This window comes from Sarcophilus harrisii, chromosome 5, assembly GCF_902635505.1.
Source record: "Sarcophilus harrisii chromosome 5, mSarHar1.11, whole genome shotgun sequence".
NCBI lineage: Eukaryota > Metazoa > Chordata > Mammalia > Dasyuromorphia > Dasyuridae > Sarcophilus > Sarcophilus harrisii.
In genome coordinates this window covers 11,601,570-11,628,473 of record NC_045430.1, presented here as the reverse complement: position 1 = coordinate 11,628,473, position 26,904 = coordinate 11,601,570, and the positions used below count along the sequence as shown (strand labels likewise).

At 41.7% G+C, this 26,904-nt stretch overlaps 1 protein-coding gene across 2 annotated transcripts in view; it reads left to right on the top strand.

The window, feature by feature from the left end:
- GRAP2 (GRB2 related adaptor protein 2) overlaps nt 1-26,904 on the top strand; it is a 91,443-nt gene that overhangs the window by 8,690 nt on the left and 55,849 nt on the right. The window contains exon 1 of one of the 2 annotated variants that reach the window (XM_031937920.1): nt 16,899-17,203. The exons of the other annotated variant lie outside the window; for it this stretch is intronic. The gene's annotated coding sequence lies outside the window, so the exon portion shown is untranslated. Of the gene's footprint in view, nt 1-16,898; nt 17,204-26,904 lie in introns of those variants that run through there. 2 annotated transcript variants of the gene reach the window in all.

Sequence of the window (26,904 nt, the reverse complement as noted above, 5' to 3'; positions counted from 1 at the left end):
TTTAAAAAAAAAAGGTAACAAAACAATAATATAGTTAATATTTATGTAGGCTTATAAAATACTCTGTAAATACAATCTCATTTGATTTTTACAACCCCCTGGGAGGCCGGTGATATTATTATCAGATTGACAGATGAGGAAACTGAGGCAGAAAGAGTGAATTGCCCAGGGTCTGATAAGTGTCTAAGGCAGGATTTGAACTTAGGGCTTGCCTCACTTCAGGCCCTGGGCTCCATCCACTGAGTCACCAAGCAGCCATCTACAGGAATGATTGTATTTTTAAATCCCATTCCACCTTTGATGAGCAGTATAGAAGCAGCATTTGTTGAGCACCTAGCATGTGTGGGACCACCGGGAGTCCATAGTGACGAGTGACCTTGACCCAAGTTGAGACCAGAAATTGGGCCAAAAACCTAGGCTGGGAAAGGAGCCAGTGGAGAATAAACGGCGGAGGTTCTGGGGAGCTTTGTCCCAGGCCATCTGCCGTGGGCTGCCGCACTGTGGATCCGAATTCCGTGTGACTGGGCCCGGTTGGGTGTATTACACAACAGGATCTAACCTCTCTCCACAGCCAGTTCTCATCATCAACTTTATTAGATTTACACTGAGTCAGAGAGGAGGACACAGTAGGAGGGACTTTAAACATAATGTTATAAAATGGGGAAATGCAAAAGAATTATGGACGAATAGGACCGGGGGATTCATTTTTCAGTAACTTTCAGAGTCACAGAGTCCATTGGAGGAAGTGTAGGATGTGGGGTGAGAATCTCAGCACTGTCATTTGTGATCTCTGTGACGTTGGACAAATCACTTCATTTCCCAGAGTCCCAATTCTATCATCTATAAAGTGTTGGGATTGGACCAGACATCCCGCTGGGGTCCTCTCCAGAGGAATTAGGCAATATTTGTACCCAGGCCTTCCTTCCGGATCTAATAGTCTATCATCAATCTCATAAAGCTGTAAGGAAAGTGCTCTGTAAAACTTAAAACACTATAAAAACATCATCTGTCCTTATTGCTGTTAATTATTATGGCTGCTCCTAGTCGATGCTTTATCTCCCACCTCCTTGCCTTTGCACGCTCCCCCTCACGTCTGGAGAGCACTCCTTCCTCACAGGGAGTAGCTCAGTTGGGCTGTCTCTTATAAAAGGCTCTTCCTAATTCCTCTGGTTATGAGTACTCTCTTCCCCCGATAATTGCCCAGTATAAGATTTTGCATCATAACTATCTCCGAATAAATGGTGTGTCCCCTCCCTCCAAGCAGAAAGTAAGCCCTCTCGAGGGCAGGAATTGTTTCCTTTTTTTCTTTTTCCTTTTGTTTTTGCATTCTCAGAATGTTCGCATGATCTTGTCCCCAATTAGTGCTTAAAAAATACTAACTAAATGACTAAAATAGAAGGTTGCTAAGACAGTGCTCCCTGAGGGGGCCTCCCCAAAGGGCCCTCTCTGGTACTCTCCTATCCTGCCAAACACTTTCCCATCTGCTGGTTTAACTAGACAGAGAAATCTGGATTTCTGCTCCTCGGGAGAGCTAAAAAATAATGAGCATCCATCCCACCTTTATTTGTTCCTTACAAAGGCCCTCCAAAATTGGTTCTGCCTCTTGCTTTCTCCAATGAAAAGCCTGCCTAATTGATCAATTGGTCATAAATAATCTTTTCCCTTTATTACATTTTCCTTCCAACTCCCCCTCAAGCTTTACGGGCTTAATGGAACAATGGAAAGATGGTTTATTTATGGTCTTTCTTTTTTATCTTGGACTTTATATGGAAATGTTAGCAATGGAAGGCTGAGCACTCCACAGGCGTACAGTAAATAATAAGGAGGTGCCTCCCATCCTAATGTGCTCTTTGTAAAAATAAAAAAAGGAAAAAGAAAGAACTCTTTCAAAGAATAAAAAGGAAAACGCTTGAACAGAAAAACAGAAGGATAAAAGGTATTAATTTTGTCATTTGAATATTACTGTTGATGCTTTTGCAGACACACATCTTAAGCCCGTGGGAGGTAAGAGGAAGGCAGGATGACCCCAACTCTGGGTCAGAGTGAAATCTTCTTGGGCAGAGCTGCTTTTGTTTTTTGCTTTGGTAGCCTAGTCCCTAACACAGTCTCTGGTATACAGCGGGTGCTTAATAAATGCTTATTGATTTTTAATTGAGCAGATCAGGTTAAGTAGCTAATGCTGGTTCCATTCAATCTTTTTTTTTTTTTTTCATTTAGAAAATCCCATTTAGGGTTTTCTTGGCAAAGACAGTTTGCAATTTCCTTCTCCAGGAACCAGAGGCAGACAGGGTTGTCACACAGCTAGCATATGAGGCCAGATTTAAAGTCAGGAAAATAGCACTCTATCCACTGCAGTACCCCCTAGACACCCATAATAATTAATACCTCATATTTATTCAGAGCTTACTATGTACTATGCTAATTAGCATACGAATCACTCTACAATTTTTTTTCCTTAAATTATTTTTTTTTCTTTTTTGTGGCAATTGGGGTTAAGTAACTTACTTAAGGTCACACAGCTGTCTTTAGTGTCTGAGGAAAGATTTGAACTAGGTCCTCCTGATGCCAGGGCCAGTGCTCTATCCATTAGGCCATCTAGCTGTCCCTACAATCAGTAATCTCATCTGATCCTCACAATGATCCTGTGAGTGTTATTATTATCCCCATTTTATAGATGAGGAAACAAGGCAAACAGATTTAAAGTCAGGAAAATGGCACTTTATCCACTGCAGCACCCCCCTAGCACCTTCCCTCCTTCTTTACTTTTTCTCTTTCCCTTTTTTCTTTCTTTTTCTCTTTTTCTTTCTCCCTTCCTGTCTTTTTTCTTTCGCTTTTTCTCTTGCTCTCTTTTGTCCTTGCTTTAGTTTTCTTCCTTTTTTCCTTCTTTTCTTCTTGTCCAACTCTTGATGACTGCTTTTGACATTTTCTTGGCAAAGATACTGGAGTTATTGGTCATCTTGAACCTTAGAAATTATCTCATCTAAGGATTGTTAACCTGGGGATCCTTGAGCTTGGATGGGGAAAATGACATTGTTATTTTGACTAAATTGAACATTTCCTTCAATGATTTATAAATATGATTCTAAGAAGGAAGGGTTCTCGTGGCTTCGCCGGCGTGACTGCCACAGGGCTCCAGAACAGAGATTCAAAACCCCTGGTCTGGTCCAATTTATTATTTTAAAAAAGAGGAAATTGAAGTCCAGAGAGAGCGCCTTGTTCTCAGCTTCTGTCCAATCCTCTCAGGAAGCCCAAGGTTTAATTAGGTTCTGCCGATGGCCTCCAATTGCAGGTCACCTGATGAAAAGTCATCAGGACCAAATCCCAGAGAAAAACTCCTTTTAAAATTCTCCCAGAGCCTTGGGAAAGTGTCTCTTCCTGGAACAAATGTTCCACAGAGCACAGTAGGCTGGTCGTGGTTTTCTAGTTATATTTTGTTTGGTTTTGAGAGTTTTTTATCACTCTGGGAAACTCCCAGTGTAGAACTTTCCTCTACCAAAGCAGACCAGCAGCATTCTGGTAACTGGTAACCTCTGAGGGTGATCAAGGGCACTCTGAGAGTGAACTTCAGTCAATATGGCAGCTCTGAGGGCAGGATTCCCAGGTCCTCCGAGGCAGGCTCTCCAGAGGCTGTGGCAAGCTGCTTCTGATTGAGGGGTCAGGGATCCTAGACTTGGAGGCATTTTCTAGTCCAAGCAGCTCATTTTACAGATGGGGAAACTGAGGCCCACAAAGAGGAAAACTCAGAGCTGGGATTCAAATTCAGGTCTTCCTACCTCAAATTCCTTGTTTATTCATTTATGTAACAAGCATTTATTAAGCACTTACAATTTGGTAGGTGTTTTGCCAGTCCAGTAATTAATTGATATGGGAGTATTAAGTGTCCATATCAAGTGTCCCATTCATATGATAAATCTCAAGTCCTAGTTCCTTTCTCAGGACCCTATTATATGCCACTCAGATGCTTGCTTGCTTGCTTCCTTCCTTCCTTCCCTTCTTCATTTTTTTCCTTTCTTCCTTCCTTCTTTTCCTTTTTATTTTTGTCTCTTTCCTTTCCTTCCTCTTTTTCACTCTTTTTCTCTTGTTCTTTTATCCTTCCTTATTTTTCTTCCTTTCTTCCTTTTTTCTTTCTCTTCCTTTTTCTCTTCCTTCCTTCCTTCTTTTCTTTCTTTTCTCTTTCCCTCTCTTCCTTTGTTTCTTTCCTTCTTTTCTTTTTTTACTTCTGCCTTTCCTTCTCTTTTACTTTTTCTCTTTCTCTTTCTGTCTCTCTTTCACCCTTTTGTTCTTTCTTCCTTCTCTTCTTCTTTCCTCTTTTTCTTTCTTCCTCTTATTTCTTCTCTTTCTTTCTCTCTTTTTCTTTCTTTCTTTTTTCCTTCCTTCCTTTCCTCTTTCTTCTCTCCCTTTGTTTTTTGCTTTTTTACTTCCATCTTTCCTTCTCTTTTACTTTTTCTTTTTCCCTTTCTTTTCTTTCTTTTTCTCTTTTACTTTCTCCCTTCCTGTTTTTTCTTTCACTTTTGTTCTCTTTTGTCCTTCCTTTATTTTTCTTCCTTTTTTCCTTCTTTTCTTCCTTCCTTCCTCCTTTTCTTTCTTCCTTTCTTATTTCTTCTTTCTTTTTCTCTTCCCTCCTTCCTTTCTTTTTTCTTTGCTCCATCCCTTTCTTCCTCCCTTCTTTTCTTTGTCTCTTTTTATCTTTCTTTTTATCTTCCCTTTCTCTATTTTTCTCTCCTTCCCTCCCTCCCCCCACACCATGCCAAATAGTTCACCTAATTTTGCCCCTTCAGCTCTGCTACTGACAAACATATCCTGAACTTTTATTTCCCCCCCCCCAAGATGATTCTCTGTCTAACATGAAAATAAACAGCACGATTAGTCTTATGTTAGAGGCCTAAATAGCTGCTTTCCTTGGCAGAGGTGACTCTCTCTGAAGGACACACAACCATCCATTTAATTTTCCATTATTAAAAGCCAGCCTCGTTAATGTCATGCAAATGCTCCAGAGGCCCTTCTGAGATTGGTCAGCACCCAGAGTAGAGAAATCCTGAGATTCAGGACTGCTCTGGCTTCTTTCATTTCTTTGGCATTTGGAGGGACTTGGTTTCAATAATAACAGCAATAACAGCAGTTAATGTGTTATAGCAGATAAGGTGCTGAAACTGGAATCAAACAGATTTTGGGTTCAAATCCTGCATCAGATGTTTATTAGCTGTGTGACCCTGAAAAAGTCACTCAATCGCTTTCTGCCTCAGTTTTCTTATCTGTAAAATAAGATTATTGAACTTATTGACCTCTGAGTTCCCTAACAACTCTAGACGAGTAAATGAATGAATGAAAAAAAGCATTAAGTGCTTACTGTGTGCCTAGAACCATGATCCCATGATATCAACAGGACTTTAAGGTTTGCTCCACACCTGATCCAGTTTTTTCTCTGATCTCATGAGGGTTGGATTTCAATGGGCTATGATGAAGTCCATGAGCACCCAGAGGAGGCAGCCCAGCTCAGAGGGTGGAATGGAATCCCCCAAGTCACACATTTACTTATCATCGTAGGCTAAAATTGAACCCAGGCCTTCCTCACCTCCCTGAGTAATCTATTCACTAAATGGAGTGACTGAGGTCCATAAAGAACTAATTCCATTAAGGGGGCTGAAACCCCAGCTCTGTAGCCTGGCCACACCCCTCCATTGTCCATTCTTTAAGGTTTTAACGTATTGAAGATTGTTTTTATTGTGATGGGATAGGCACCCATCACAAGTATTACTGGACACTCACAAACTCTTTCTTCAAAAAATTAAAACCAAAATCTCTTTATATTAATGCTTCTTTTCTATCACAATCCATTTTGGATATAATGCCCCCCTCTCCAAGGGCACCCATCGGGCAAGCCTTCCTCAGTGACCAAGAAATGTAGGTAAGCAGAAAGAGGCAGCACAGTGATCACAGATATGCCATATTCTGCACCCAGCGTCTGTCACCTCTCCAAGGAAAGGAAGGAGGTACATGTTCCTCATCTCTTATTGGAGGTCGATTGGCCATTGTCATTATTTACTCCACTCCCTTTCTTTTTGCTCTTCCCATTTATATCATTGTAGGCCTTGAGAAATGGACATTTTTAGCTGCCCTTTAAAAAGCCAAGAGGCATTCATTTCTATCAGATCTCTCCTGCACTCACAATAACTTGAGAAGAGAACTAGGCCCCAGTTCCATAGGTCAGCCCAAATGCAGCAATCTTGCCCAGATCCCAGCCCACACCTGTCCTCTCTTCGTCCCCACCCCCTCCTTTCTTCCCACTTTTTTGTCTGCTCTCCATCAGGGCCGTCAGCCAGAGCAGCCTCGCGGGCTCCACTTGGCCAGGAAGGCAATCTTTCCCGGGTATTTATAGATGATGGGAACAAATTGGGAAACCTGTTTATCGGGTCTTTTCGCTCTTTCAATTGTCCAAGTGAATTTCAATCCAAGAAAATGGGACCGTAACTGCTCTTTGCAGGGGGGACAGAGTGGCCGCTGCTTTCTGGGTCAGCATAGTGGGCTGGGATGAGGCTCATGGTCCAATGCCCAGAGCAGCGGAGCATGAGCTCAGCACGTCCCACTGTCAGCAGCTCTGGGCCCCGAGCCCCTCCTCTGGGCTTTCCTCCAACAGCTCCAACCTTCGTTTTCCTGCAGGGAGGACGGGTGAAGTGCAAAGAGATTATGTACCAAAAAAGCTTTAGGATCATTTAATAGTAGAGTTAACACTGGGAGGAGACTCAGAAGTCACTGAGTCTAACCCTCCTGCCCCCATTTTACAGAAGCCGAGAGGGGAACTTCTAATGTCACACAGGTAATGGGATGCAAATCCAGGCCCTCTGATTCCAGTCAGGTGCTTTCCTTTATACTGGGGGGCACTGTTCCAGAAACCCACAGTCCCCGACTTGTGTCCCTTCTTTCTCATCTCCTTCTAATACAGAATAATGATTGACAGAAGAAAGAGCACTGCACTTGAACTCAGGTGATTTGGGATCATTATTAACTATATAAGTCATTTAATTTCTCTGGGACTCAGTTTCCCCCACAGTAACATAGGGAGGTTGGATTAAATGCCCTCGGAGATCTCTTCCAATCCTGGGAGCTCCCTGGCTCACACAATGGATGTGGGACTCTGGGATTTGAGAGTTCTCCAAAATAATGACAAAGCACTTTGTTACCTAAGGGGGAGGGCTCAGACCAGCAACAACAAAGATTGTGCTGGAGGTAGCATCTGAGCTAGGTACCCAGGTCTGGATCCAAAAAACCTGCCATTCCTGAGTTAAATCCAGCCTCTGACACTCACTAGATGTGTGATCCTGGGTAAGTCCCTTCATTTCCTCATCTGTAAAATGAACTGGAAAAGGCCAGGCCAGCTGAGAGACCCTCTGACCCCACAGCCTGTCCCCGCATGGACCTCCTTCCTATCTCCCCCCTTTTTTTTTCTCCTCACATCTTCCCAGATACACCGGTGTCCACTGGCTCTGAAAGATGCTTGCCTGCCCTACTTTTGGCCCCGATAATGCGGCAGAAACAGGCACTTCAGTAATGACTAGCTCTCTGCACTGGCAAGATTTTGCTACGCGCTCCCTGCCCCCCAGTTGCCCCGAATCCCGGCTGCCTCCTATGCTGCAGGTCCCACCCCCTCCTCATCTCTGCTTCCAACCAGAGCTCACGTGTGATCTTCCCCACAAGCCCCTTCCTGAGGCCCCTCAGTAAGTAGAACTCTCCCTCTCTTGAAATAACTTTGTGGGTGCTCTGGTTTTATTGCTCTGTAGACATGTTGGGTGCCCCCCACCAGTAGAATGTAAGTTTATCTTATTTCTATGTTTCTATCCCCCCCCACTACCCCCAATACGGTGCTTGGCACGTGGTAGGTACTTGATAAGTGCTTATCCTACCTCAACTTTCCTATCTGTAAAATAGGAATAAAAATATTTACTATCACTTTCTTCACAAGGATGATTAAATACTCCTAAGATCCTCAATAGGGTTAGAAGGGCCATAAAAATGCAAGTTGAGAAGGGGAGAATCATTTCTCAAATAATAAATTTTCTAACCCCCTAATTTTTATGAAGCAGAACCAAAAACAAATGTTCCTCACTGTTTCTCCAGCCCCTTAAAGATGAAGTCCGGCTTATCTAATCTCATGTTGTAGTAAGATTCCCATGGTAGGGCCTTGAGGCACTCTGAACCTTGCATTTCTTTTTATCCCAGAATGAATTATTTATCGTTTCAGTGAGCCGGAGAAGGAGTGACGTCTGTTCCTTTGCAAGGTTTCAGACTGGCAGGCCTGAAAAACAGAATATTCTCAGTTAGTTGGCAGAGGAGTATAGAATAGCGAGAAGAGCCCTGAATTTGGAATTAAAATGATCTGAGTTTGAATCCCAACTCCAATATTTGTTCTAACTGTTTGACTGTGAGGGGGAAGTCATGCAGCATCTCAGAGCTTCAGCTTCCTCACCTATAAAATGGAGTTTATAAGTTACTGGAAAAAAAAAAGTATATTGCAGACCTTAAAATGCTATCTAAATGTCATTTGAGGAAGTGAAAGAATGAAAATGTATTTATTAACTGCTTACTATGCTCCCAGTGCTTGAGTTAAGCATTGGGAACAGACCTTGCTGTTAAAACACTAGCTTCTAATAGGAAATGCAATATATCTAGGAGGATGCAGCAGCGGGGCAGATGGCAAGATCCAGTGCTCCTTAGAGATCCAAGAACATATTAAATATCTGAAAATAGGGGGCAGCTAGGTGGTGCAATGGATAAAGCACCAGCCCTGAAGTCAGGTGGACCTGAGTTTAAATCTGGCCTCAGACCTGCCTGTGTGACCCTGGGGAAATCACTTAACCCCAAATTGCCTCAGAAAAAAAAATTGAAAATAATTTGTAACCCAAGAAATGTAGCTTAATGAAAACTCTGCCTCCATCTCTCTCTGTCTCCCTCTCCCACCAAGCTTATCAGTTATAAGAACTTACCCATTAGTTAGTGTTCAAAAAGTATTTGTTAAGTGAATAAATGAATTCCCAATGAATATATGTTGCATTGTAAAAATGCAAAGCCTTCAGTTTTTGCTCTGTAAAATAATTAGCAAAAATCATCTGGTCTCAGGATGAATCAGAAATTTCACACCGACCTCTTGCTTTTAGGAATTATTGTAATGGTGCTTTTTTGAACTGTCAGAAATTTATTTCCAAAATATGGTTTCTTCAGCAATTTTGGTTCATTTGGAATACAAGGTTTATTATTTTTTTTTAATCTAGTGACAAGTAATTATAATTTCACCACTTGAATCTCATCATTATTAAGTGAGAGTCCACCTGGATATTCCCCCCACCCACCCCATTTTCCCATTTTCTGTTCCCCATCACCACTAGAACTTTTGGTCATGGGGTTATTTTGTTACTGATAAACGAAGCAAAGAAAGTAGTTGAAAGATTGGAAGTGTTTTTGTTTAGCCTTCTTGTTTTTCTGATGGATTTGGGTCCATGGGTTATCAGAGGTCCTGTGTTCCAGTCCACCCTTCTCTCTGGGCTATTCACTCATCTTCCTAAATTCAGGCTTCCTCACCTATAAAATGAGAGAGTTGAATGGGATGGCTTCTGAGATCCTCTCATCCCTATGATGCGTGTGATCCTGGGCTAGTCACTTCTCTCTGGGCCACAGGTTCCTCACTTGTAATACGAAAGGACTTAAAACTTTTACAACCCCTTCTAGCTATAAATCTAAATCATTCTATCTTTGTCCAATTCAGTTTCTTCATCTGTATAAAGGGAATAATAATAATAATAGCACCTATTTCCTAGGGTAGTTGTTAGGATGGGATAACATAATATATGCAAAGTGTTTCGCAAAGATTAAAACATTATGGAAACATGAGTTGTTATCATAAATATTATTATTATATAGCTCTCTGAAGTTTGCCAAGTACCCAACATGTATTTATCTTATGAAAAGCCTCACAACAATCCTGTGTAGTCAGTACTTTTATTGCCATTTTGCAGATGTGGAAACTGAGGCCTGGGAAGGGAACGTGATTTGGTATCAGAAAATCCTAACTTTAAAATAGAAGGGACCTCAGAAATCATTTAGTCCAGCCCTCCCACTTTACAAAGGAGTAAACTGAGGCCTAAAGAGGAGGAGTGATTTTTTTTTTATTTCAGTAGGTTTCTATTTTTCCAAATAAATGCAAAGATAGTTTTCAACATTCACCCTTGCAAAACCTTGTTTTCCAAATTGTTTTTACCTCTCTCCACTCCCCCGCTCCCCAAGACAGCAAGCAATCCAATATAGGTTAAGCACGTGCAATTCTTCTAAATATATTTCCATATTCATCATACTGCACAAGAAAAATAAGATCAAAAGGAGGGGAAACATGAGATTTAAAAAACAAACAAACAACAAAAACAAAAAAAAAAGTGACAACATTAAGCTTTGATCCACATTCAGTCTCCTTGGTTCTCTCTCTCACTATTGTGAGCCCAAGTCTATTGGAATCGCCTTGAATCAATTCATTAAGAGGAACAGGATCTTGTCCAAGTCACTTAACTCCTTGGTGTCTGAGGCAAGTTTTGAATTCAAGTCTTTGTGACTTTAAACCCAGTACTCAGCACTATACTATCTGTCAGGCTCTCAACTGTCTCAGGCCAAAGCTCATAGATCTGTGGAGAGCCTACTGTGTGGAGACTACTTTTCCATACACTGTAGGGAATGTCCAGGAAGGGTGGACAAAGAGAGCAGACTTAACCTCAGTAGAATTCACAGTCCAGTTGGGAACAATTGTCTTTAAACTCACATTGAAACAATTTCATAGAGTTCAACTAGAGTTATAGTATAACCTTTCACCTCAAGCCAGCTGAGTAAAGATGGGTGATAAAAAAGCTATAATATGAATTTATCTCCGAATAATGCTCTAGAGAAAGCGTGGAACAGTCCTCTGAGTTATGGTCCAAACCTTTGTTCTCCAAAGGAAAGGTTCAGATAATGGGGTTAACTCATTGGCAACCATTGGATTCGATTTCATCATGGCCACCAATGGAAAAATGATATATGGCAGACGGAGTTCTGTTTAGCTATATCAGAGTCCCACAAGGGGTCACAGAACTAAAACCAGAGGGAACCTAAAACAGAAAAGAAACCTGAGGCTCACGCGTGGAGAATAGCAGAGCCAGATTCAAAATGAGGCGTCTGGCTCCAAATCCAGTGCATTTGACTATGGCGTAGATCCCATGTTCTCAAGCCTATATGGGGTCTCATAACTGAATCTGGGGGTCATGAAATGATTTATTAGCAGGAAATGTTTGGTTTTTCTATCTATTTTATATACCTTGGATTATGGAGAAATTTCTCAGGTGAAAAGCGCTCCCAAGTAGAAAGAGTTTAAGACACCTTGCTGTACATTGTGCCGGTAGTGATTTCCTGGCAGGTTAACATTATGGCGGGAGTTGTAAAAATGCAACTTTGCTGACTACCTTGAAAACCTGGAAGCTACAATTTCTTAAATTTCCATAATAATATGATTTCACTTCATGACCTGCCGTGATCTTCATTGCCCTGAACAGCAATGGGATCAGTCCTTGACTTCCCTTCCCTCACCTAAAAGTCTGTCTATCCTATTTTAACAATGTACCATTTAAAGCCTTTCCCAAACCCTCTTTTTTCTAATGCCTTTTCTGTGTTAATTATTTCCTACGTATCCTGTATAGAACTTATTTGTACCTAGTTGTTTGTCCGTTGTCTCTCCAGTTTAATTGTAAGCTTCTTGAAGGGAAGGATTGTGTTTTGTCTCTTTTTGTATACCCAGCACTAATCGCAGTGCCTGGCACATAGTAGGTGCTTAAATATTGTTTATTGATTGATTGATTGATAAGTATGTTTTTATATCTTAATAGATTTCAGGATGTGTTATGCACCAATTATGTTAAGTTGCAATAGCTAGAAGAATAATATACCAATTATGTCAAGCATACAGGACCTGTGTTCCAATCCCCACCTTTCTCTGACTCTGAGCCACTCACTCATCTTCCTCAGCCCAGGCTTCGTCATCTATAAAATGAGGGAGTTGGGTGGGATGGCTCCTGAGATCCCTCTTATTGCTAAATCGGCAAATATTCATGAAGCATTTGCTCGGGTCAGGGTACTAAAATGGGTGCTGTTGTCAATTTAGCTGTAGGTCAGTCATTCATCAATTAATCACTAAGTATAGACAAGGAAAGCAGACTGTGCTAGACCCTGGGGGAAACCAAGAAAGAAGATATTGACCCTGCCTCCAGATTGCTTCCAATCTAGCAGAGAAGATACAGAGCATCACAAACAAGAAAAACAGATTGTTGTCCACTTAGGACAATCTGTGGTGTCCTTAGTGTGGCTGCTCCCTCCACTGCTGTAGAGCTGCTCATCTCATGTGATTCTTGCCCATGTTTTCCCATAAAACATGTATAAAGGATCTGCCCTTTCCCTGTTCTAAGCTCCCTCCCAGCTCTGACATCCCCTGTTCTAAGCCTCCTCCCAGCTCTGACATCCCCTGTTCTAAGCTCCCTCTCAGCCCTGAATCCCCTGTTCCATAGTCCCTCCCAGCTCTGATACCCCATTATTCTGAGCATCTAGAGTCTTCTTTAGCAAATATGGCCCTGGCTTTCTGGAGGGCCAGGGTTATCTTCAGAGAATCCCTGAAGACCTTATGGTTCACTAATCCTGTTGCCACAGCTAGGAAGATGAATTAGAACTTTCTCCAGGAAGGGAAAAGTCAGGGAATCAAGTCTGGCTGGGCCAAAGCCTCTGTTCATCCTTGGGCAACAGGTAGAGAATAAATCCAAAATTGTGGTTCTCAAAGGCTGTAGAGAGTGGGATTTTCTGGCATTAGGATCATAAGTGTTCCTCCAATAGTCCCATAAAGCAGATCTCCTACATGCCCGCCTCTCCTCCAGGTTGTGTGCCTTTGACGGGTACCCCGCTCACCTTCTTCAAGGCCCTACTGTGGCAGGAAGGGCTCCCCATCCCTTACTTTCCCCTGCTTCTGTTGTTATCTAGATCTGTCCCAGAGAGAAAATAGGACCTCAAACACCTGAAATAGAGGGAATAGAGACCAGGGGAAGAGGGACACAGCTGTAAGAGATGCCCCTTTCCAGCTTTAGTTCCAGGGCTGGGATGAACACTCGTTTAGTCCTGACGCTATGGATTAGACTAGGTCTCAGTGGTTCTCAAAGTCTGGTCCAGAGCATCCTGGGAATCTCTGAAATCCTTTCAGAGAGTCTACAAATTCATAATTAGTTTTTATTTTTAATGTTATTAATATCTATAACTATAAGCCACATAAACAAAAACTCTTTGGACAGATCCTCACTTGTTTTTAATAGGATAAAGATATTGAGAACAAAAGTTTGAGGACCACTGGATTAGAGGGTAGGGAGAGATCAAGAAAGAATTGAAGATAACTGACTGCAGATGTCTTCCTGCTGCGATTGCCATTTCTTGATTTAAAGTTAGAAGGGGACTTAGAGGCTCCTCGTTTTATAGATAAGGAACATGAGACCCAGCAAAATGAGATGACTTGCCCCACTCTGGGTCACAAAAATCACCAGAGTAGGATTTGAACCCAGGACCTCTGATTCTAGAACCTGTGCTTATAATGCTACGGTAGGCTACCCTGCCTTGAAAAGCACTAGCCAGATAATATCATAGCATCATAATATATGATGTTATTATTATCATAGTATCATAATGTATATCATCATATATTATGATGTCATGATAATAATAATAATAAATAATGTGCTAAGCATGGGCTAAATACTTTACAAATATTATCTCATTTGATCCTCACAACAATCCTGGAAAGTAGGTGCTGTTATTATCCCCATTTTCCAGATGAGAACACTGAGACAAACATAGTATAAGCAACTTGCCCAGCATCCACACAGATTGTAATTGTCTGAGGCTGAATTTGAACTCGGGTCTTCCTGACTCCAGACCCAGTGCTCTGTGCACTATTGTGTCACCTAGTGGAACAGAGAGAATGTTAGATTTGGAATCAAGATGATTTGAATTTGAATCCTGCCTCAGGCAAATCACTTTCCCTCTCTGAGCCTCAGTTTCCCCATCTGTAAAATGAGAGGACATTGGTCTGGAGGACTTCTAAGGTCCCTTCCAGATCAAAAGTTTCCATCCTAACAAAATCTTTTTCCAACATTCTGTTGTTTCCTCCAATAAGATGTCAGGACTTTTTCATTTTTGCCTATGTGCCCCCCCCCCCAGAGTCCTCTCTTTAATTAATTCATGCTAATAGACTGATTTATTTGTTACCTAGGGCCCAAAATGAAGAGAAGTCTCTATGAGTAGAAAGGAAATGGGATATAGTAGAAAAACCTGGATACAATAGAAATCTGGGTTCAAATGCTGCCTCCTTCATTTCTTAGTGAGGGGCCCCTTGACAGGTCACAATAGCCAGGATCCTCAGTTTCCCCATCTGTAAGATAACTCTCAAAGTAAATACATCAGAGTTGTGAAGCAAATCTTTTATAAACCTTCATGTCAGTCACTTGAAGCCTTCGTCCCCTTCACTCCAGGCCTGGACCGTTCCCACCATCCACTTTCTTTGCTCCTGTTCCCATACTTCCCTGTTCCTCCTCCTCCTCACTCAGATATCTTACTTCAGAGGTGGGTCTTTACCTTACCATGGTGAACCCCTCAACATACATCCTTGATCCCAATAATAATAACTAAAGGTAGCATTTACATGAGATTTTTAAGGCTCACAAAGAACTTTATAAATATGCTCTCATTTGATCCCGACAACAACTGAGCAAGGTGAGTGCTATTATTTACATTTTACAGATAAGAAAACTGAGGCAGATAAAAATGAAGGGATTTACCGAGGTTACTTAGCTGACCTGAGGCTGGTTTTGAACTTGGGTTTACCTGACTCAAGAGCCACTTAGTCTCTCCTGAAAAGGAGGGTAACATTGATTGTTTGGAACTAATAGGTGATGAACTGTCTCTAAAATATCTTATTTTTTGTTAAATAAGAGTCCTAGAATTTGAATAAGTCAGGAGAACTATTTCATCCAAGAGTCCTCAAGAGAGCTTCTCATAATTTTGTTTACAGTCATTTGGTATGGAAATATTTTCCAGAGTGGCTGTTATCCTTGATTCTAATCATATTCCTTCTGGAGCAGAGACTTGGCTTAGAGCCCCCATCTCGTTCCAAGCCTTACCACCTGCCCTATTGCCTTTCGTCGAGGCCCCTGCTTCCCTTCCAATTGCTTGGTATGATGTCTCCCTGGCATGTCACCCCCTCCCCTCAGCCAAGCTTTCCCAGCATCCCACCCCCTTCCTTGCTCCTGCCAAGAGCTATTCATTCTCAGGGACTCTCTCCCCTGGAATCAGGACGAGGGAGGCAGTGAGTTAAAAGAGGAAATCAAATTGCTGAGGCGCTCACAGCTCCGGGGCAGCCGGGAAATGTCTCCCTGCCTACAGCTAGTGTGGTTGACAAAACCACCGAGCACTTCCTGGTGAGCGGCTCCTTATGCTCCCTCTTTGATTGAACTGTCTGCCCTCCTTCATATTTGACTAGTTATTAACTCAAGTGGGCCCTGGACCATGGGAGGACATAATTAGTAGGAATATGTTATTTGGGGAGCACCCTGGGCCAGCATCTCATTAGTTGATACCTTTTCTGGACTCAGGGATCAATTAGAAATAGTCAAGAAACTGGAGAAAATCCGATGGGAGATTACTTGTACCCCCAGAAGTTTGATCCCTAGAATCCCCCAAGGAGCTGTGGGGCCATGGACTGAATTATGAAAGAGACACTGATTTCTCAGATAAATTAAAGAGACAAAATAGAGGAAGTCAGGTCCCAGATGTGGGCAAATTGGCCAATCCTCCACCAGATGGATGGCTTTTGATAGCTATGTCGTTTCTTCCCTGGAGAAGTTTACATTTTAATTCACTCCAAATCAACAATTACGTCCTCCACAAGGACCATCTGATGTACCGGGGGTGGGGAGATTAAATTTATATAGGTCCTGCCCTCAGTATATTCCCCTGGGAGTTCACATGTGGATCAATACAAAGAAATCTCAAGTTGGAGAGAATGAGGGGAGGCTCATAGTGCTTAAGATCGGCTTTGGGGGAAGGCTGGGATTTCAGGAGGCACGAGGGACCATTTCTCCAGTAATATCAGGAGCACAGAGTTAGAGCTGCCAACCTCATTAGGAACAAAGGGACTCGTGGAGGATCATCCAGCTACTAAGGGTTTGAGACAGACCCATAGAGTGCATCTTCCTGAGTTCAGACCCAGTGCTCTACTCAATATACCATACTGTCTCAATGGAGGCAGAAAATAGCGCATCCAGAATGAGAATGAAGATTGTGCAATGGGAAGGGATGTGAAATGAGACTGGAAAGGAAGGTGGGAGCCGGACCATGAAATGCTTTAAATGCCACATTTCATTTATTCTTGCAACCTTCTTGAGAGGCCAAAAAATATGAAGATACTTGAATATACCAGTTCGATGGGAGTTACTTAAATTGTATAAGTACTTATTAGGCTGCTGTTATTATATACAGGACAGTTAGGGTTAGACAACTATTACTGGGCCAAAATACTCGTCAACAAGGATTAGGAAGGGATACAGAACCAAAAATAAAACAATTCCTGCCTTCGGGGAGCTTCCTTATATTAAAAGTCTCTTCATTTTCTGTCAGTCAATTAGTTTTTATTATTATAAAGTCCTAACCTTTAATTTGGGCAGTGAATAGAGCAGCAGGACTCATCTTCCTGAATTCAAATCCAGCTTCAGACACTGACTAGATATGTGAACTTGGGAAAGTAACTTAACCCTGCTTGCCTCAGTTTCCCTATCTGTAAAATGAGCTGGAGAAGGAAATGGCAGACCCAAATGGAGTCAAGATAGTTGGACATGACTGTAAACGAATGAACAGCAAGAATTTAATTCTAAATCTCTTTGAACCTAGGTTTTCCTAACTCCAAGCCCTGTCCCCTGTTCACAGTTGCCTCCAATTAGGTAAATGCTTGTTAATTGAATGATTGGTCCCAGAGGGCAGAACTACAAACAGCTGGAGAGAGATAGATCTCAGTTCCTTATAAAACAAGGGTTCCTCCTCGCTGAAAAGTATTGGAGCAATAGCTAGATGTTCCCTTGTCAAGGATGGTGGAGAAGGGATTCTTATTCAAGTACAGGTTGGTCTATCATAATCAATCATCAAGTATTTATTAAGTGTCTATACATTAGACCTTGTGCTAGATTGGGGAAAAAAAGATTAAAAAGAAAAAAGAGACGATGCTTGCCTGGGGAGGGATGGGGGGTAAGTTCTCTTAGAAGAGAGGTATGAGTAAATATAGAATAAACATATGTATAAAACCTACACGGCGGCTTCTCGTGGACTTTATTCACTGTATTTGTATCCTAGTACCTAGCACAGTGCTTGGTACACAGTTGGTGCTTAATACATATTCAACTGATTTTCAAAAAATAAATACAAAGGAGTTTGGGAGGAAGGACACGAACAGTTGCTGGATCCCAGAAAGGTTTCTGTAGAAAGTAGAACTTCAAGTACATCTTGAAGGGAAGAGAATTCTCTGAGGCATGAGTAGGGAGAGAGTATATTCCAGGTGGGAAGAACAGAGAGAATACTAGTGGGACTGGACTATTAATGCAGTAAAGGGAACAATGTACTGAAGATTAAAAATGTGGGCAGGTGGTGAAAAGCTTGAACTATCAAGCAGAGAGCTTTCTATTTGAGCCTGGCAATAATAGGGAACCAATGGAATTTATTGAGGAGGCTGGTCCTGTGTTCAGCTCTGACAGCAATGTCAGAAAAGCAATTAGGAGACCATAGCAATAGCCCAGGACAGAGGTGATGAGTTCAGATTCAGGGCAATTGCTTTGGGAAGAGTCGGATCTACCTGTAGGGGTAGAAATGACAAGATCTGGCAGTAGACATGTGGGGATGAAGGAGAACAATTAGAGGACAAAGATAATTTCAAGGTTATGAACATGGGACAGTGGAAGGATGTGTTTCCTCTACCAGAAATAGCCAAGTCTGGCTGGGGAAGGCTAGATGCTTCGGAGCTTCCACTGGCTTTTCAGATTCTGCTTTTCCTATTACTTGAGACAAGCCATAACTCCAGAGCCTGGGGTTAGGTGGAGGTGCCTAGCGTACAGAAAGTGAGTCAGTCCTTGGACCAGGGGAGCTGGAAGAAGAGAGAAATATGGAGACTAAATGTGGATCGAAGCATTGTATTCTCCCCTTTTTTGTTTTTCTTGGTTTTTTCCCTTTTGGTCTGATTTTTCTTGTACAGCATGATAAATATGGAAATGCGTCTAAAAGAATTGTACATATTTAACCTATATCAGATTGCTAGCTGTCTTGGGAATGGGGAAGGGAAGAGAGGAAGGAAGGAAGGAAAATTTGGAACAAAGTCTTACAAAAATGAATGCTGTGTTTAACCTATCTCGGATTGCTTGCTGTCTAGGGAAAAGGGGAAGGGAGGGAGAAAAAAAAGCAGAAAGTCTGGGAACACAAGACTTTGCAAGGATGAAGACTGAAAACTATCTTGGCGTGTATTTTGGAAATTAAAAGCTGTTATTTTTTTTAAATCAATGTTGAAAATTATCTTTACGTGGATTTGGAAAGGCCCTGAAACAATGACAAAGGGCAAGCAGACCTTGGAAGGCTCAGTTGGGGTTATTGCCTTATCAGACTTTCAATCAAGAAATAATTACAATGGTCAGTGTGGAGAGAAAGGAACAACTCCTCTTTCCCCTCCTCCCCATATTAGTGTCCCAACTGGGTGAAAGCCCTGGTTCTCCCAAAGAATTGTGCAATCATGGGGTATTGGACTAGATAAGACCTTAGAGGTCAGCTAATCCCATCCCCTTCATTGACAGAAAAGTGGAAAGCATGGAGAGACTGAATTATTTACCCACAGACTCTGGTTCCCACATTACCTTTTCCCTCCAATATTCAGCCTCTAAATGTATTCACTGTTCATCACATTTGTAATTCTATCAAATGCTCAAGTGCTAAGAGAGACGCCATGTAAATAAATACCATTTCACGGCAGAATTTCCATCACTTCCCTTAATTGTGAAAACACCTCTGCTCTAAATTTGCATTATTTTTCCTCTTTGCTCCAAGAACTGGGCAAACAGTGCCTTGCCTGATCCTATAGTCGATTAAGGTTATATTAACTAGCTGCTCCAACAAGGACTAGCTTGCCTTTGTGGAAATTACAAAATTCAGAATGCAGGAACTATCGGTCTCATTGTTTCTTTAAGGAAAAACAAACCATCCACGGGTGATGGTTGAGTCTGACATTGCAAAGGGCAGGTGTTTAATTTGAATCAGAAACAGAAGAATGGAGGCTTTCAAGAATCGGGAAAAACAAACATGGCAACCAGATAAGGCCAAAGGGAATTGTTCCATTTTATTTGGTACTTTCAGAACAAGAAATGAAGAAGATTTTAGTTGTATTTTATGTTATGTATGCCATTTTATTATATTTGTTGTCACATTTTTATTATTTATATCATTTTACTATATTTGTTTGAGTATTTAGTTATATATTTGATATACATAGGATATATTAATGATATGTTCAATTTTATAATATATAATACATCTTTACAGTTGCAATAGTTCAATTTTCTCAAATGTGTAGGTTTTAGTCGATTCCACAGTCATTCATTAAGTCCTACCCTAATATTCAGTACATGGGCAGTTAGGTTTAATAGGTAAAATACCAAACCTGGAGTTAGACCTGAATTCAGACACTTTCTAGCTTTAGGACTCTGGGCAAATCACTTAACCCTGTCTGCCTCATTTCCTCATCAAGTAAAATGAGCTGGAGAAGGAGATGGCAAACCAGTTCAATATTTTTGTCAAGAAAACCCCAAATGGGGTCATAAAGAGTTGGATGAGACTAGAAAAATGAAACAAAAGAATTGAATGTTCAGTACACAGAAAAACTAAAACGAAAAAGAGCCTCCCCTCAAATTTGTATTCTGAATACAAATTCTACAAAAATAAGTTGATACAAGGAGAGGGTGGGATCTCAGCTGAGCTTTGAAGGGAAGATTCTGTGAGTTAGTGATTAGCACATGCTCCATAACCCAGCCAAACTGCCCTCCTGGCTGACCTCCATATTTATGGTCTATCTCTCCTCCATGTTTTTGCATAGTCTGGTCTCATGATCATAACACTCGTTTTTCATGTACTCCAGGCATGGACAATATGTGAAATAGGAGGTAGCATGGCCCCCACTAGAGATGTCAAAGAGCCTTGCCAGAATTTAGCTGGTATTAGCCAGAGGCAGGGATGACCCATATTCCCTCATTTTCTACATTGCCCTTTTCACCTCCCCATTCTCTTCCCCTCCTGCAAGTGTTTTCCACTGCTTCTCTTCTCTTCCCAGACAATTTTTCATTTTCAAAGTTCTTTGTCTACTTGACAGTTTTCTCTCTGATCAAAACAAAGTCATTCTTCCTTAACTTGTCCTTGGTTACCCCTTAGTCTTTCCTTAATCTGCTTTTACATATTCTTTCCTCTGAAGTTAGTGGGAAGCCGTTCTCTCCTTTCTACAAGACTAGAGAGCATTAAGTGTGGCCCTTGGGTCCCTGTAAACCCTGAAGTGCAATTTTAGTTGGGCCTTGAAAGGTCTTTAAGGGTGCTAGTGGAATTAAGAGACAGAAGAGAGGGAGTTGAGCATCTTTTCCCAGACTTTTGGTGGACCTAAGGAGATAATAGATATAAAAGTATTTCACAAATACGTCAAGCATTATAGAAATGGGAACTGTTATTAGACACCCCTTCCCCAGCTCTCTCCAAGGCTAAGTTCAAATGTCATGTCCCTCTGGAGCCCCTGTCTGGTTCCCCCATTTGTCAGTGTCTGCCATATATATACAAAAAGAAAATACACGTGGTTAGATTAAACAGAACCCTAAGCCCCCTTCTAGCTCTCCAGTCTTATAAGTCAATAATTAATTACAATGATCACTTTGGGGTCAGAAGAACAGAAGATGAATATATCTTTTGGAAGAAAGATGAGGGACCACAGGTATAGAACGGTACATACACTGGCATGTACCATCCATCACCGCCTCCACCTATTATGTTTGTTTTTCTTTGTTGCAAAGGAGAGTTCAATGAAGGTATATGTGGAGAAATGGGAATGGTGTAAAAACAAATGATCTCAATAAAAGAGAAAGGGGAAAGAAAGAAAAGAAAGGGATCTGAGAAAAAGAAAGAAAGACTCTAAGAAATAAAAAAAAAGGAAAGGAGGAAGGGAGGAAGGAAGATTTAACAAAGGCCAAGAATAGAATCTAAGAAATCATGGCTAAGATTCAAGATCCTAGGGTCACAGATTTGAGCCCGGAAGGTACCTCAAACACCATTTTACAAATGGAGAAACTGAGTCCTCAGTTTACAAGAGGCAGTATGCTCATAGAGGGAATCTGCTCTCAGATTCCCTAGTCAGTAGAGGTCTCCTTTTCTATGTGATCTGCAACCTGCCTTGGAGCCATCAGGACCTTAGCAAAGACAGGACTTAGAACATCCTGGGTCCCCTCTGGAAAGGATTCAGACAAGATCCCCTCTCTTGGCCCTTGGTGCAGCTCAGCCAAGTCAGTACCACAGAGAGGTAGCTTTGGGGGTGGGCCTCAAGTCCCTTAACGACGTTTCAGGTTGACTGGGATGCTATTGTTGCCATTTCTTTGAATTTAGGTCTGTAACTTTTCTCATATTGAGTGTAACAGGAAAAGGAGGGCTGAGCTTGTAGTCTCGGAGTGACAGGCTGTTTTGGTAAGACCTTATGGCTTGTGATAAAATGAGAAGCAATACTACATAGTGGGTAGAGAGCTGGTCTTCAAACCAGGAAGTCTTGGGTTCAAATTCTGACTCCCATATAGACTAGCCGTGTGACATGGGAAAATCCCATCACTTCTCTGTCTGGGCAGCTCTGCAGAGCTACATTGGTGAAAGGACTTTCCTCCCAAGAGTGATCATAACAGATCCAGGCTTTAAATCTTGTAGGTCAAGTGTGCTTCTTTAGAAATCAACCTCTTCAAAGATGCTGGTTGAAGCATCCTTTGGAAATGGTACCAGGAAAATAAACCACAGTGATAGGTTTAAGGGACCTCAAGTCATCTCGCAAACATGGAGATAGAATTTGGGAGCATCCTCTGGTTCTGTATACCAGTGCTGTCCAATTCAAATGGAAGTGAGGGCCAATAAGTTGCATAAGTCCCCTGTGGGTGCATGGTGACCTAAAAAACCACAGTTAATATCATGTTATTTTCTTTGGTTAAATATTTCCTACTTACATTTTATTTTAGGAGGGTTGTAGGCCACATGTAACCCCGCTGGTTCATGTGTTTGACACTTCTGCTGTTCACAAGTCAGCCTCTCACAGGATTGGGAGGGACTTTAGAACCCAGAAAGAGTTGGGAGGGATTTATTCTAAAGAGGAATGCCAGAGTTAAAAGGGCTTAGAACGAGAGATGTCAGAGCTGGGAGAGGCCTTAAAATATCTCCATTAATCCCCATGTCTTAGAACACGGGGCATCAGAGTAGGGAAGGCTTTTAGAACATGGTATGTCACACCACAACCACCCAAATCCCGATTTCCATCACCTCTGGCTATCCTGAAAAGTGAAGAAACCTCAAGAGATTTTTCAGGTCTCAATGTGAAGCATTAAGCTCTAAAAAAGCTCTTAAATAAGCTCTAAAAAAGACTGAGCATAAGAAGAGACGGAATGATAAAAGTGGTATGTCCAGGGAGGGGATGTCAGTGTTTCTACTTAAAGAAGTGTTCCACTTGTGAATGAGGAGATTTGAGGTGAGATCATCCTGGAGTATGGCAAGGACCGGGTTAGGAGATTTAGGAGACTGAGGAAGTTTGAAGAAGCATGAGCACAGATCCAGGAGTACCTTAGCATAAGGGCAGAAGTTGGGGAGAAGAAAGAATAAGATCGATGATAAATTTCTTTGAGAAAGAAAGGCGAATGAGTGAGGCACTTGCATGAAAAAGTCACCATGGTATGGACTGGATTAAAATATTTGGTTGAGTGGAGTTCCAAGGTGGAAAAATTGTTAAGTGAAGGAGATAAAGGGAGAATCTGATTTTGACCCAGAGTCCCATCTTCCCTCCAAAAACAAGTGTGAGAGAAGGTGCAGGCTGTATGGATGAGAAGAGTGAGGTATGAGAAAGGGTCAGTGAATGGAAGGAGAGACAGAAGGACAGAAAAAAGGGAAAGGGAAGGAAAGGGGAGAAGAAGAAAAGGGGGTGATGTGTGGGAGAGAGACAGAAGGAAGGGGAAGGCCAGTTTTTCTGTTTCTCCTCTGTTTTGGATAATGTGACATTACATTCAAGGATGGTAATTTCTTCAACCATTGGGCAACTGAATATCTGCAGTTTTTTGCTGCAATGACAGTTTTGGGATTAAATTGGATCCTAGATCTGGAACTTGGAGGAATCTCAGAGACCTTCCTCATTTTACAGAAGTCGATACTGGGACTCTGGGTTCAAGTTTCTTGCTCACAAGTTGGCTGAATGGAAACTGAATCAAAACAGACTTAGAGCAAATACAGACCCCACAGGTATCCAGTCCAGCAGCTTCATTTAAGAGATTAAAAATCCTGATCCAAGAGGGAAAGGCATTGGCTTAAAATCACATGGGTATGAAATAGTAGAGTCAGAATTCCAACCCAGGTCTCCTGGGCTCAGATTCTACATTGTTTCCATTTGCTCATCACTCGCCTAAGAAGGTTCTTAAGGGCATCCTGATGGAGATCTAAGTTGTATTCAGATCTCATCTCATATACCACAGGGTGTCTTTGAAGAGTGGGAGGGAAAGAGATTCCCTCTGCAGAAAGGAGCCAGAGGACAAGAGGGAACCTTCTTCTGTCTGGGGTGAGCGAGGACAAAGGCCTCCTTGCCACAGTCATTTCTCTGTTGCTAGAATAAAGCACAGGACCCAAGGGGCTCCCGGAAGCCTTTTCATCAGGTAGTTAAAACAGATGAGAGTAATTATTCCAATCAACAAAGAGACTGGATAATGACAACATATCATTCTGTTCAGTTTAATTCAGGAAACATTTATTAAGCGGTTATTTCTTGAAAGACTATATTCAGCACCTATATTATAGAGATCCAAAGAAATAGTTCCTGCCCTCAAGTAGCTTACTTTCCCAACCTAGATAGATAAATGAAAGATTTCTTGAAGTTTGGGCAGAATTCATAACTAAGAAAAGCTGAGAAGGCTCCAGGGAGAGTGATACTTTGAAAGGAAGTAATAATTCTGAAAGGTTCGGATGTAGAAGAAATGTATAGAAGTGGAATGGTATTAATTTTTAAGATTTACCCATTAAAAATTTTACAACTCGACAACTCAAACTGGTAGGTGCTTTTATTATTCATATTTTATAGATGAGAAAACTAAGGCAGACAGAGCTAGTAAGTGTCTGTAAGTACAGCTAGTAAGTGTCTGAGGTCAGCTCTTCTTGACTCTAGGTCTGGTTCTCTCTCCACCACATGCTCCTCTATCCAAAGGCTGTGACATATAAAGAGTTAAAGATCAGGAAGGGGAATACTATATGAACGAGGCTGGAAAGGTTGTAATCAATCTGATAGTGGAGAGACTTCCCATTATCTGCCAGGCTAAGGACTTTGGATGCCATCCTAAAGAGACCACAGGGAACCATGGAAAATGTCTGAGCAAGGAAGTATCAGAAATACTTCCTTCAAATAAAAACCTGAGGCCAGGAATGCAGGCTTACTGGGATGTGGGCTCCTTCCCCTCCTTATCTTGGAAGTGAATCTCTTAGGGCTTCAGTTTCTTCATCTGTAAAATGAAGTGGTTGGATTTGGTCCAACCCTTTGACCCAACGTCCCTTTCAACTTGAAAATCTGTCTTCTGCCCCTCTCCTCTTCCCCCTTTCTCCATTTTCTTCCTCCTTTCCTCAGTTTCCTTGTGTGTTAAGTCAGGAGGCTGCTCTTTAAAAGGTCCCTTTCAATTCCAAAGCTCTGACCTCTCTTTACCTCTCTCCATTGCACTATTCCATGGGTATCACAGTCCAGAGGAGCTGTCCATGGTTCTCTCACTTCCACGGTTGGGCCCCTTTAAGGGATGCTTTGTCTGCAGGAATCAAAGATGTGACAACCTTGGTTTTTCATTAGCCGTCATTGAGGTGACAGCTCATGTCCAGGGGACTGGAAAATAGTAATTACTTCCATTTGCTGCGAATCTTTTTTCCACAGCTGTTCAACCAGTATTTTGGGAGCACTAGTGTATACCTTAGTACTGGGCTTTTCTTCCTGAACTCTAGTAGAATGTAAGCTCCCTGAAAGCTGGAATTGCTTTCTTCCCTTTAGCCTCTGTGTCTCCAGTGCCTAACATGTTTCCTGGCACAGAATAGATGCATTATTCATGCTGGCAGACTGATTGAATGAATGTAGGTTTTCCTAGGGGACAGGGGCTGTTTCACCTTTATTTTTATATTGCCAGCAGCTAACAGTATCTGGCATATAGTAGGAGCTTCATCAATGCTTGTTGATTTAATTGATTGAAGAAAGAAATCAGGCCCTCATTCCCCCTCTTCCCCAGCCTAGTGTCTAACTTCAATCCTTCTTGTTGACATGCCAGCCTCCTTCCTCTGTGTCTTATAAAGCTAAAGAACTTACCACTTCGGTCATCGAGATTGCCCATTTCTCCAAGGGGTTGTTAAATCACTTTTCAACCATCTCTTTCAAGACAATTAATCTGAATTCCTCAGGAGACTTTTTTTAAATCTTGGTTTCTTGTTTCCATTGAATTTCTTGTCTGTTCTCTCAGAAGGACAATAACCACGGACAGCTCCTCTGGGCTTTGGTACCTATGGAATGAGGCAGCAGAGAGAAGAGTAGGGAGTTCAGAGCTTTGGAACTGAAAGGGATCTGGGAAGAGCAGCCCTTGATAGGATGTCCAAAGATGCTTCTTGTGAAAAATCTAGTTCTAGTGGTCCTCACCATCCCTCCTTTGACTGTCAAACTTCCAAACTCAGGCCAGTTACTCCAGAACTGTTCCATGGGCAAAGGTGAATAATCCTTGGCCAGGTCATTTCATATCTCTTCAATCTTATCACAGCAGGTCACCCTCCAATTCAATTTGATTCAACTCAGTTCAACATTAAGTACTTACTATGTGCCAGCTCCTGCACGAAGCACTGGCAACACAAAGAAAAAGGAAACAGTCCCTGCCCTCAATGAGCTTGCTTACATTCTACAGGGGGATATAACCTATATACAAAAGAGTTAATATTATGTCTGTATATTGCTCAGCCCATCTACCCTTTCTTATCTTATTTGATTCTTGCTCAATAAGATGAAGGATGACTCCAGATATTGTTTTACCTTTGTCTTTGTACATACCTAACATAGTACCAAATGCTTGATAATAGATTGATGGATGACGAGATGGGAGCACAAGCTTCATGAGCATATTCCTTCTTTTAATCACAATTCCTTGGCTATTTATATTCCTCCTTCCTTACATTGTGAGTCATGACTCTTGGACACAGTGACTTGCAGTTCAATTAATTAAATATCTACAGTGTGTCAGACACTGTCTAAGGTGTTGGGTGAAATGAAATAGTCCCTGCCTTCAAGGATCTGCCATTTTACTTGGAGGGGTAGGAGAGGGTGAAGAAACAAAATGTAAGCAGGCAATCATAGCTCAGATTTAGGCTGTCTCTCCCCCTAGAGATGTTGCCATGGAGACTTTGGGATGGAGGATGTGAGAGTGTAAGCTTACATAACCCTGTATGGGGATCTGTTGACCTTGGGAAAACATTCATTGGAGAGAAAGTCCAAAAGGAGATGGAGGGAAGAAGGAAATGGGACTG